General features: G+C 47.6%; 1 protein-coding gene across 1 annotated transcript in view; it reads right to left on the bottom strand.

Annotated features, from left to right (window-relative positions):
• The window catches only part of VAT1L (vesicle amine transport 1 like), a 169,044-nt gene that overhangs the window by 55,825 nt on the left and 100,104 nt on the right, over positions 1-13,115 (bottom strand). The window lies entirely within an intron of this gene.

Genomic DNA, 13,115 nt, shown 5'->3' with positions numbered 1-13,115 from the left:
AGTTTGCTGCTTAGACATTGCTTGCAGTAGTCTTTGGCACAGGTAGGAAAAGCAAAGGTTATCATTTCCATTTTACAGATGTTGAAACGAAGGCTTGAGGCTCAAGGTCTCCCATCTGTAATCACAGAAGTCTTTTCCCCCATGAGCCGGGATGCCTCCGATCACAGAGACGGGGCGACCAGGATGAGTGGCTCAAGACAGAGTCATCTAGCACACTGTTGGAGGGGTGGAAAGCCTTTGTTTGATCCTGGCCTCAGGAAACAGCCACCATGAGTCCTGTGATGTGATCTCATAGATCTTGGCTGTGTGACCTCACCCAGCTCACTTTGCTCTCTTCAAGCCTCAGTTTCCCAGTCTGTAAAATGGGGGAAATAATAGTTCCTCCCTTACAGGATTGCTGTGACTTCAGATGCGCTAATGCCCAGAAAGTGCTCAGCACATTGCCTGGCTCAGGGCAAACACGACTTTAGCCACCGTGGTTATTTGTCATTCGTCCAGGGCCCTGCAGGCAGCTGCTCGCTTAGAGTTTATTAAATGACTAACAGGAGCTTGGCACTTTCCTGGCAGCGTCTCCCAAAACAAACTAACAGTTTAGTAATCAGAAACGAAATGGTTGGAGAATTGGAGGAATCCAAACACCAGCATGTGTTTATCATTTGTGCCGTTAGGAGCTTCTGTTCCATAAAGCAGCTCCCCCAAATGCCTTTGGAAATGAGCAAAAGCATAAGGAAAGAGCACAGTGAGTCTGTTCACATCACGGGGGCAGGAACTCAGAGCGGAAAATGCCAGACGAAAGAGAGGCAGGGGCTCCACCATTGCACGCCTTCCGAGATGATACTGGAGACGACTGTGTCAGGGCTGTGCCCTGAGAGCTCGCCACAGGCTGCCTTGGGAGGTCTGCCCAAGCACCCACTCCATGATCCTGTGTCAGATGCTGGAAGCGAAATCCAGGACAGAAAGAAATGAGCTAACTTTCCCATGGACACACAGCCGTAGCTGCAGGAGGAAGGACTTACTCGGGAACCTGCCCTTTTAACCCTTGGGCTGAATTTTGTCTCTTTAGCCCTTTACAAAACATTTTCCCTTTTTGATTGCATCCAACTCAAATTGTATCTGGATTACACTGTGTCCTTCCTGTGAGCTGGTGTTGTGGTGTAGCTGCTAAAATGTGCCTGTGATGCCAGCATCCCATATGGGAGCCACTTTGTGTCCTGGCTGCTCCATTCTGATCCAGCTCCCTGCTTGTGTGCCTGGGAAAGTGACACAGGACGGCTTAGGCCTTTTCACCCATGTGGGATACCCAGAAGAGGCTCCTGCCTTCGCCCAGCCATTGTGTTTTTCTGGAGAATGAATCAGTGGATGGAATACTTGTCTGTCTCTATTCTCTCTAACTCTGCCTTTCAAAAAAATAAATCTTTTAAAAGGTTGTGTCCTGGGCTGGCACTGTGGCTTAATAGGCTAATCCTCCGCCTTGCGGCGCTGGCACACTGGGTTCTAGTCCCGGTCGGGGCATTGGATTCTGTCCTGGTTGCCCCTCTTCCAGGCCAGCTCTCTGCTGTGGCCCGGGAAGGCAGTGGAGGATGGCCCAAGTGCTTGGGCCCTGCACCTGCATGGGAGACCACGAGAAACACCTGGCTCCTGCCTTCAGATCAGCGCGATGCGCTGGCTGCAGCACGCCGGCCGCGGCGGCCATTGGAGGGTGAACCAACGGCAAAGGAAGACCTTTCTCTCTGTCTCTCTCTCTCTCACTGTCCACTCTGTCAAAAAAAAAAAAAAAAAAGGTTGTGTCCTTCCCCTCCTCCCCAAATCCACACATTGAAGACCTAAGTCCCAGGGCCACAGACTGTGACCAGGAAACACATGTTTGTAGATACAATTTGTTAAGAGGAGGTCATACAGGAGTAGAGCAGAACCTACTCCAGTATGACTGAAGTTCTATGAAAAAGGAGTCAGGGAGAAATCACCCCACCACTGTCTGAGAATGAGGGTCAGTCGTTCTAGGAAAATGAGGTCACAGGGTCCGGACAGCAAGCTAAGAGTCCCCACCTGTTGGTTCACGTTCTTATCCCATCTATTTAGGCTCACACTCTGTAGGAGATGAACCCACTGGGACAAGAATAACAGAATCCTGGGCAGCAGCCAGGGAAGTGGTGGTACTCCCAGTTTTCAAGGATGAAACAGATGCTCCAGAAGGGAGTGGGTACCGGAGGGGGAGAGCGAGGCAGTAGCCTCAGCATGTGCACCTGCCAGGATACAACCTTCTCCATGCATTCGGCGATTTAAAAGTAGGTGCTCATGTTCAAATGCAGTGTGGCTCTTCTTTTAGCCAATCTAGTGACTAGGGAAGAACCTGCAATTAACCTATCAGTACAGATACCTTAGAAAATACTGGAAAGCAGGCCTCTATTGCCTTCTTGAAAATGAGATCCATAAAGCGATTTCTCCATCACCTTTAAAGGCAAATAGATCATCTCAGCATTTGGAGGTGGTAGAATCCTGGCCTGGGCCGCACAGCCAAGATTAGCTTGCATTGATTTCATCCCTGGCTCACAAGGAAATCCAGTTTGGATGTATTTCCAGCCAAGTGACATTTGTGAAGGCAAGAGCGATTGTTTTCCTCCTAACAGGAATCTGGAGCTGAGCTCACAGACTCCTAATAAGGAGTGCTGAGTTGAGAATAACCTAATTGTGCAACATAGTCTGGTCGCCAGTGTAGACAAAACGGTCTGGTTAGAGCCTCAGTGGGAGATGCCGCACCAGTGATGGAAATGCATGGGCTAAGGCCCCAGAAATGTTTTGCATGACACAGCCTGTGTTCTCCTGGCTTGCCCTGAGTCCCTGACACCAAAGATCCAAACTCTAGGCGGGGGTGGGGAGGATAGGCATCAGCCGTGCATTGTGAAAATCACCACTGCTGTTCTCTTGATCTTAGCCAAAAGGTCGAGAAGCAATTGCTGCCTTTCAACGTTGACTCTCTGTGCCTTAGGAATCCCTCCAGTTAGGAACGGAAGGACCATGTCGACATTCTTGCTGTCTTGCATGAACATGTAAGGCCAAGAGGCACGCCCCAGGGTCTGAGAGTGGAAATTCCCAGCTCAGGGTTGGGGTAAGAGGTGTGTGTGTGTGTGTGTGTGTGTGTACTGGGGGGTAGAGGAGCCAGTGTCCTGCCCGAGTCTTGAGAGGTGACTAGAATTTTTTACAGGCAGAACAAGTTGGAGGGACAAGAGGCAGAGCTGACAGCACTGACACAGGCAGGGAGGCGTGGAGGCGCGGGTTGCTAGAGAACAATGGGTCCATCTGAGTAGATCCCGTCTCCCCTCAAGCCTGGCCTCCCCAGCTCTCAGTGCTCGGGCTGATGTACCTTTGATCTGTGCTGGATGCACCAGCCCCCCTCACTGTTAGCTCCAGGCCTCTGCCCAGGCTGTGATGCAAGCCTGGGTGTCACCCCTCATTCATCTCCCTTCTTGGCTTTCTTTTCTTTCTTTTTTTTTTTTCTTTTTTTTGACAGGCAGAGTGGACAGTGAGAGAGAGAGAGACAGAGAGAGAGAGAAAGGTCTTCCTTTGCCGTTGGTTCACCCTCCAATGGCCGCCACAGCCGGCGCACCATGCTGATCCGATGGCAGGAGCCAGGTGCTTCTCCTGGTCTCCCATGGGGTGCAGGGCCCAAGCACCTGGGCCATCCTCCACTGCACTCCCTGGCCACAGCAGAGAGCTGGCCTGGAAGAGGGGCAACCGGGACTAGAACCTGGTGTGCCGGCGCCACAAGGCGGAGGATTAGCCTAGTGAGCCGCGGCGCCGGCCCCCTTCTCGGGTTTCACTCACTGCCTGTGCAGTTGTCCAACTATTGAGTTCTGCCATGGCCTTGTAAATGGTTGTGCGTTGTCCACTGAGGCCTCTTCCTCTCTGATGTCCCCTCTCATGTCAACTCTAACCAGTCCTATGCTCTCTCTGTTTTTCAACGACTAATGTGCCTTAGAGGGGCCTTCAGCAAGTTCATGGGAGATACGAATGGTACAAATGCGTACATGAAAAAGCCGTGCATGTGTTTTAAAAATTTTCTAAAATTTTTATTAGAGCGAGAGAGAGAGAGAGAGAGAGAGGAAGGAATGGGGATGAAATGGAAGAGACGGGAGAACATTCCCACCTGGCTGACTCACTTCTGGCTAGGCCTCGGCTGGGCCTGGTCAAAGCTGAGACTGGGAATGCCCTCCAGCTCTCCCACGTGAATGGCAGGAAACCAACTACACGAGCCATGGTCACTGCTTCCCAGGGTGCAGGAGGCTGGAGGTAGGGGCCAGAGCCAGGAATTGAACCTTGGCATTCTCATGTGGCATGCAGGCATCTTAACCAGTGTTTTAGCCACTAGGTTAATAACTGCCCTTGAATTTCCAAATTTTTTGCATCAAAACAAGCTTTTCTTTTATTTTCATTTTCCACGAACATTTTGAAGTGTTTGTAGCTGTATCAGCAAATAAATGATATCTGTAAATTGACTTTAGATGTAACTCATGTATAAGACAATTCACTAATTTAAAGTGTGCAATTCAATGGTTTTTTAGTATATTCACCACACTGTGCAGCCGTCACCACCATTCATTTTAGAATATCTTTATCCCTCCAAGAAAAGCCACATGTTAGCAGTCCTTCCACATTTCCCCAACTCCCCCAGCTCCAGGCAAACACTGGTCTATTTCTGAACAGACCTCCTCTGGGGACACTGCTCCTCTTGGCTGTTTTCCAAGCATTTGTTCTGTTCAATACCAAATGGGAGGCTTACGCTGGCGGTCAGCCTGTCCTGCCCACATGTTCCCTTCCTGACCTTTAGCATTCGGACTTCTGTCCTCATTCTCCTGAGAGGGCATTCAGAACATCAACAGTGACCATGGCACAATCCAAAGGCTTTTCCTCCAAGCCAACACTAGGGAGCTGTCAGGTGGCCAGAGTGGTCCCTTTACTACTGCCCATGTCTGGACACCTGGTCCTCTGCTTGTTGCGTGAAGGAGGCGCTGAGGTTAGGGTTCTGCCCTCGTCCTCCACAGTGGAGAGGTTCATGTAAGGGCTTGAGAGCCTGCCTGTCTAGCTTTCAGTGCCGGCTTTGCCATGTACTAGCTGCATGACCTTGGGCGACTTACTCATCTCCATACTCTTCCATTTCCTCGTTTGTGTCGGTAGCCATCATTCCATGTTATCGTGGAGACGAAATGAGCTAAGGAAAATTCAATTATAAGCAGGGAGGTAGGGCCCGTATAACTTCCAAAGCCTCACTTGTACCACCTGTAAGACAAGCGATACTAGCACCTGGGCCTTGGGGTTACATGAATCAACATATACAGCACTTAGAGCAATGCCCGCCGAATCGTGATTCATCCAGCGGTGTTACCAGTAGCAGCAGTCCCCCGGCCCTCTTCTCTCACTGTGGCTGAGGGTTTGGGTTGCCTCTAGACATCTCCACGTGCATATTGTATCATCACTTTAAATCAAACTCCCAGCAACACCCACTCATTTCCTTACGTTTGCTCCTGTCACGGCTACATACATGTTAAGGCTGGCATCCCCGCTCACGGTCTCTCCGGTTGAGCAGCCCTTGGTCGTCTCTGATTCTTGCTTCTTTTCGGTCTCTCGCTTCTGCTCTCCTTTCTTTCCAGTGACTCAGATTCCTTCATTTTTTTCCCATACCACTGCTCCCCTTCCCCCCACACCTTGGTCATAGGCTTTCCAATTCAGGCCTTAAAAATTCCTGTCCCCAGTCCATCCTCCAAACCATTGTGCACCTGACACAGTGCACACTGCCTGCTTCGGGGTGATGCTTTGAACATACTCCCCCTACTCCGAGCTGTGCCCAGGCAGGAACTTCTAGATCTGTAAGGGAGGTCCTGCCAGCTCCTTGTCATCCGCCATGGTTCAGCTGGGTTTCCCAGCCCGCTAGCTTGAGTTGGGCCCCCTGTGTCAGATGCTTAGCACCACCCTGTAACTTCCCAGTCTGGTGTTGGCGTGGAAGCCTGTGGCATATTTGTACCTGACAGTGCCCTACACACACACACACACACACACACACTGTCTCCTGAGGCATTCAACTCCCTTTAACTGGTGTTCCACATTAATCTACCTTTTCATTAAAGGACCGTCTCAAATCCAACCCCAGATTCCACCACCCCCCTTCAGACAGACCTGTCTCTGTGTATAGATGTTGTGATGGCTTAGAATAAAACACACAAACATCCTTAAAGCACAACTATTAGTGTGGAGGTAAAAATGCAGGTGACACCAGATGGGGAATTAGGAATGCCTAAATTAAAAAGTGATTGCATTTGGGCACTGATGTCTACCATGGCCAAGGCAGGGAGACTTGGAAGAAGGAAAGGTATAATTAGCATAGTTTAGTAAAATGTAACCAATCAAGCCAGGTTTTCAAGGGGTTGCAAACTGTCCTACCCTTAAAGAGAAGGATGACATCATCTCCCGGAGCAGCCCCATTAGGACTTTGTGCAATAGGAATTTCATCTATGGTTGTGCTGTCCAATTTGGCAGCCACGAGGCACATGTGGTTTTTAAGCACCTGAAATGTGGCTAGTGACACTGAAGAGCTGAAGTTTTAATGCTTCTTAATTTTAGTAAGTTGAAACAGCTTCATGTAACTAGTGTTACCAGAGTGGAGTCATGGGCATTCCACAGTCATGGACTTTGATGCAAACACTGTAGAATACTACAGATACTGTCTTTTTGCAAAAGTTTCTAAAAATTGTTAGGGTATACATGCAGCTGTTGGTGTATTATTTTTAAATCACTTATTAGAGAGACAGAGACAGAGACAGACAGATAACGGTCCCATGCATTGGTTCATTCCCCAAATGCCCACCGTCTCTGAGGAACCAAGGCTGGGAGCTAGGACTGCAATCCAGGTCTCAACATGGGTGGCAGGAACCCAGTTATCTGAGCCATCACCTGCTCCCTCCCGAGGTCTGCATTAACAAGGAGCTGGAGTCAGCAGCAGAGCTGGGGGTTGAACTCAGGTACTCTGATAGGAGATGCGGGCACCTGAACCTCTAGGCCAATGCCTGCCCCTCTGTGCACTACTCAGCAGCAGATGGGCTGTGGCAGTGTTAATCAGAGGTCACAGCTGTCCAGCCCAGATGCATATCTTTACAGGGATCACATTAGGGGCCAGGGTGGGGGTCAGGGAACTGAGAGGAGGGAACAGTGCCATGCTGCTTACACCACACTCTCCGTCAGCTGTCCCACACCCAGGCGGTCAACTCTCGCTCTTCCACCTGTCAGCAAAGGTGTCCATTATTTGAATGCATTGCTCAAATCCACCATTCTTCCCTCATCCTCAGCCAGCAACCTCTGCTTGGGTTAGCCCAGACTTCTCTCTCCACCCCGCCTACTCTGTACGCACTCCCGCATCTGTGATTTTGCTCACACTCCTCCTGCTTGTAATATCCTTTTTGTAACTCCGAAATTACTCAAGCAATTTCTGTAAACCACCTCTGAACATCTGTTCCTCCTCAATGTGGTTCTTTCTCATTTTCAAGATTAGTTGCCATTGAAACAGTTTCTGTGATGGACTACTAAGCTATTCTCTGTTTCATAAGTTTTAGCTTTCTCTCAAATCATAAACTCGTGGGCAGGAAGCATGTTGTCTCTGACTTCTGTAGACTTTAAGTCCTAAAGTAGTATGAGCACACAGTAGGTGCTCAACAAAATTCCTGCTGCTTGGTTGACAAACAGAAGTGTGCTTTGCCCCTCTCCCACCTGTAGATCATGTGGAGAGGTTAATTTGTTTTCGCCTCAATGTGCAGTTACATATTGGATATGTGGTAGCACACCTGAGGCTGCAGTATTCCCACTCTGCTTTCTGTATTAAACTTACAATAAAGTCAAAGACAGATGGCTAAAAAGAAACCCTAATTGTCTCTGATATTATTAGATCTTCTAGTTTGAGGGCTGAGAGAGCCCAAGAGAATCTTCTTTTAATACCTATGGGCTTTATATTCCACAGCTGAAATTATAGAGATGGCTGTGCAGCAATTTTGTGCAATCATTTACCAAAGGGGAGAGAAAAAAATCATTCTGGTCTTCTTTCTTAGGTTTGCAAGTAATAAGCTTGCAGTACTCTCTTCAAGCCCGGAAGAGCTGTGTGGGCTTCATTACTAGTGCTGTATGGTCCAACTGTAGCTCTAAACAGATGCCTATAAATATTGCAGGAAAGAGCCCTCAGAAAGTTGGTGGGTGTTACTAATGAATGCCTGTGAATGTTTTTGTTGGCAAACAGGTAGCAGCTGTCTATCTCTTCTCTCTGGAGGACTCACCTGCTATGAGAATCTGTATTCCTTTGGTTTTCGGGTAATGGTTTTTAACTCTTGTTTGCTCATCGGCAGTCCGTCTGTCCGTCCGTCTATATCTATCTATCTATCTATCTATCTATCTATCTATCTATCTATCTATCTATTTATCTATCCATCCATCCATCCATCCATCCATCCAACTATCTAGGAAACAGAGAGAGTGAATTCCCATCCACTCATAATAGCCAGGTTAGGGATGAGGCTGGAATCAGAAGCCCAGAATGCAAACCAGGTCTCCCACAGTGACAGGAACTCAATTACTTGAGCCATTATCAGTGTTTTCCAGGGTCTGCTCAGGAGCTGAAGCCAGAACACAAACTCAGGTACACTAGTATGGTATATGAGTGTCTGAATTGCTGGGCTCACTGCCTACTTCCAGGGTTTCTTTGGAAGCAAGTGGTCCTCATCCAGGTGTGATTTTGTCTGTTTCCACTGTCCTATGCACTTGGTATTAGACAATGTCTGGAAATGTGTTTTATTACCTTAAGTGGCAATAGAGGATGCTACTGACATCTAACAGGTAGAGATCCATTAGGTGTAGAATGCTAACCATTCTAAAATGCCCAGGGCAGCCTCCCAACAACCAAGAATTATTCAGGCCAAAATAGTAATTGCATCCAGGCTGAGAAACCCTATCTGAAGGGAACAACTTAAATTACTTAGGATAGCTTGTTCATTCATGCATTTATTCATTCACTCACTAATTATTTCCTGTTAGGAAATATCTACCTAGTCATATTCCTGTGCATTGATGGAGTCAGTAATTCATTTTTAGAATATCTATCTATTAAATGTTATTTATTTGAGAGAGAGGGAGAGGCGAAGGGGGAGGGGGAGAGGGAGGGAAAGGGGGAGGGGGAGGGAGAGAGGGAGGGAAAGGGGGAGGTAGAGAGGGAGCGGGAGAGGGAGGGGGAGACAGAGAGGGAGAGGGAGAGAGAGAAAGGCCCCATCTACTGGTTAAGTCCTCAAATTCCTTCAACAACTTCCTGCTACACCTTAAGCCAAGAGCTAGGAACTCAGTCCAGGTCTCCCACATGCGTAGCAGGAACCAAATCACCTTCACCATCACTGCTGCCTCCCAGAGTCTGCATTAGCAGGAAGCTGTAGTCAGGGGTGCAGCCAGATACTGAAGCCAGACACTATGAACTGGGACATGGGTATCTTAACTGTTGGGCTAAACCCTCAGCCTGTGTAATGTGTATTTATGCAGCATCTACTGCATGCCACGCAGCGAGATCTAGAACATGAGTCCAGATCTTTTGCAGCACAGAGTATGCTTTCTAGTGGAAAAGAGACCAGGGTCTGAATAAGTGAACAAATGAATGGGCACAGTGATCTCAGGCAGTGGTAAGCATCATGGACAGCATGGTAAAGGGAGGGAATGACCAGGGCTGAGCTGGCTGCACATGCTACCGTTTTCAAGAGGCTAGGGTGTGAAGAATGGCCTCTCTGTATTGGTCATATGGAGCTGAGACAGGAGTGATGAGGAGCAAGCAGCCTGGCCACAAAGCTGGAGGAGAAATGTTCAAAATACAGAACACGACAGGTTCAGAGGCTCCAGTCAGGGAAGGCTTGGCTGGGTTCAACGACCAGAAACACACCTGGCTGAAGCTCTAATGGAGCAGGTGAAGTGGGTGCAGTGAGGTTGATGAGAGAGGCAGAGTCCGGCTGGACAGGGCCTCACAGGCATCAGTAAGGAGTTAACTGGAATTTCAGGTTCAGAAAGGAACCATGGGAGGCACGGATGGAACATGAGATGGTTTAAGCGATGGGAGTCCATGGGAGCTGGGCAGAGAATCCCCTGCAGAGGGCCAGGAGGGAAGTGAGTACCCAGTCCTTGCTGGAGGGGTCCAGCTTAGACAATAGTACTAAGAGTGGCGATGGAAGGAAGGAAGCGGATTCAGTGTCAAGTCCTGGACTTGCCTGCATGTGACACAGGACCCCATAGAGCAAGCTGTGGCCTGGGTTTTCCTGGCTGCAGTTGGTGTAGAGTTCCTAGTTAGCCCTGGAGTTTTGGCTCCGTATCCTCAGTGGACTCAGTCCTTGAGCCTGTTCTGACTTTGCTCCCACGCACGTGGAGCTGTGTTTTCCTCTAGCAGGGGTGGTTGAGAGGAGTGCTGGTGTCTTCTGTGTATCACACATCCTGGTCAGACGCTCCCTATGAGAGCAAGGCTGCCCCTTTGGCTTGTGGGTCAGTGCACCCTTGGATTGAGACCATCTTTGACTGCTTGATCATTGGACCCCTGCAGTTGCCCAGGACCCTGCCTCACAAATTCTGCTTCTTCCATAGCAGAAAATTCTCTGGGAACTATGTAGTGTCACTCCCTGCCTCTGATCCCTGGGAGGCCCCCCGTGGCACTCAGAGTAAAACCCAAAGTCCTAGTCAGGCTGTCCTCGCGCCATTCCCTCCTTGGCTCAAAATAACGCATCTTTGGAATTCACTGTCATCTTTCTTCCCTCATCCTTTGCTTTTGAGGTCTTTTTCCTTCAGCATTGTACCTCCATGTGCGAGTTCAGAGGACAGCTACCCAAACACCTTCCTTCTTTAAATCAGTCAACAGCATGTATTCCCAAGGGGCAGGATATCTTTCCCCCAAAGATGGGAAAATTGGCTCTTAAGAGAAGAAAAAAAGTACTTACTCTTTTAATGTAAAAGGCACATATAGAACATAAACATACACACACATGCAGAGTACTTCAAAAAGTTTGTGGAAAATGAAACGAAAAGATAAGTTTACTTTGATGCCAAGTTTTAAAATCCATGCCTAGTTTTTTTTTTATAATAAGCATTTTCCAAGAACTTTGTGAAGATTCCTTATGCTCAGACTTCATTTTTTTTCACATCAAAATAAAGTTATCTTTTAATTCTATTTTACATGAGCTTTTGGAAGTACTCACAATCTCCCTCCCCTTCTCACTCTTAAGATTTCATGGGGAACCAATGAGGCAAAAAGATACATATAAAGCTCCTTGAGGGAGTCACAATGAAAGAAGTTGAAAAGCTCTGCTCTGTAGAAACTATGTTTCTACGCTCCACTTACTCTTCACCACATACCCTAGTTTATTTCCTTTCAAGGACTTATTATAGACAGCAGTTACCCTGTGGACTTGTATTTGCTTAGGTATTTTCTGTTCCTTCCAGCTCTTCTGAACTTAAGCTCCATGGTATCCAGGGATCTCGGCCATCTGTTCTCCATTCTGTCTCCAGCATCCACACAATTCTGGGCACACACCAGTCATTCCCCAAGTTTGTGATTCAGTAACCACCGTGACCAAAAATGACTTCTAATATTAGAACAATAACCCACAGGGACAACTGGATCCCTCCTGGATTTCAGTCCTCCCTTAAATGCAACCGGATTTGTTGGGCTTGTTTGGGCACTGAGTTTAAGTCTAAGTCCTCTTCCCTGCCCCATGGACAGAATTAATCTCTTAACCCTGGACTCATGCATTCCTAGTTTCCTCTCCTCCCTAACCCTAGAGAAGCCAGTTTCCATGGTGCCCAGTCCTACCCTGTTCCTCTGAAATACTATGGTAAATACAGTCTAGATGCTGGGGTTCATATCATAAAAAAAAATATTTCGAGAAAATTTTAGCAATAGTCTAACCATCTTGGCTATTACACAGCAGAAAGCATGGATGAGTATCTGATTTGATTTAGCAATAAATTGAATCACAGCGAACAATCAGCAATAGGAAAAGACTGGAAGGAAGTAAACCAAGATGCTAATGATGTTACTCTTCCCTGCACTGTGGACTGGCTGTTTATTTTTTCCTTATGTTTCTGGTTAGTTTATGAATTTCCTGTAATGAGCTTGCATTCCTTTTATCAAAATAAAGAATTCTGGTGGATGGGTTTTTGTAGTGTTAGAGACATATACAGGCACGTTGCGGGATCAAAGTTCTAGGACCAGTGTATTTGATTACACATTGATCACCCCAAAAAGACTTTCTGGGGAGGATTTCTGTGTGCAGAGAAGCCGCTGGATTTGGGCCCACTAAGTCTAGCAGGCAAACAGCAGTACTCTTCTTGCCAGAAATACACCCACCATCTGCTCCATAGAACTCTGCATTTGTTAGATTTTAAAAAAGTCTCCGTGACTCCCCAAAACACACCAAGAATTGTTATACCATAAGGCAACTCATCCATACATACTGCAAAGCAAACAAACAAGTGCATTTCTACATCTTTTGTGTATTTTTCAGGGCCTTCATGGCTCCTTAAAGCCAGGGTTACAAAATCATGACGTACAAGGATTTCCTGAGGGATCTGCCTCCTGAAATCCAAGCTACTTCCCTATTTCTCCTCATAAGCAGCTGCTGTTATTTGACATCCCAAATGCTCAAGTCTCCCCCTGCATCCTGAAGGGTTTTCTAGACCCTGCCTCCCCCTAGTGAGCCTCACACGAACCAACACAATGCATTCATGCTTCAGTATCTATGTGGGCTACATTAGGGGTTCTTAATTCTTTTGTAATGGAGGGCTGCTTCCAAACAGAACTTTTGTCAGATCAATGAATAGACTCAGTCCAACAATTCAGCAATAATGATAGCGTCCACCATAGCTTAACAAGGTCTCTCGGAGTTCAAAGCATCTGGGCTCAACACACAAATCATTTCAGCTCTAAGCTATCACCTGCCTTGACCTTGATCTCTTCTATACCCACAAGACAACAATATACATGACACCGCAGCAGTATAACCAAGGTGAACTGAGCACATCCATCAACCATCAGTGGCCACTTGGTGAAGGTTCATGTCCCAAATGAG

This window comes from Oryctolagus cuniculus, chromosome 18 (assembly GCF_964237555.1).
Source record: "Oryctolagus cuniculus chromosome 18, mOryCun1.1, whole genome shotgun sequence".
Classification (NCBI taxonomy): domain Eukaryota; kingdom Metazoa; phylum Chordata; class Mammalia; order Lagomorpha; family Leporidae; genus Oryctolagus; species Oryctolagus cuniculus.
Note: the sequence above shows the minus strand (reverse complement) of the source record. Positions and strands in the feature narration are given on the sequence as shown.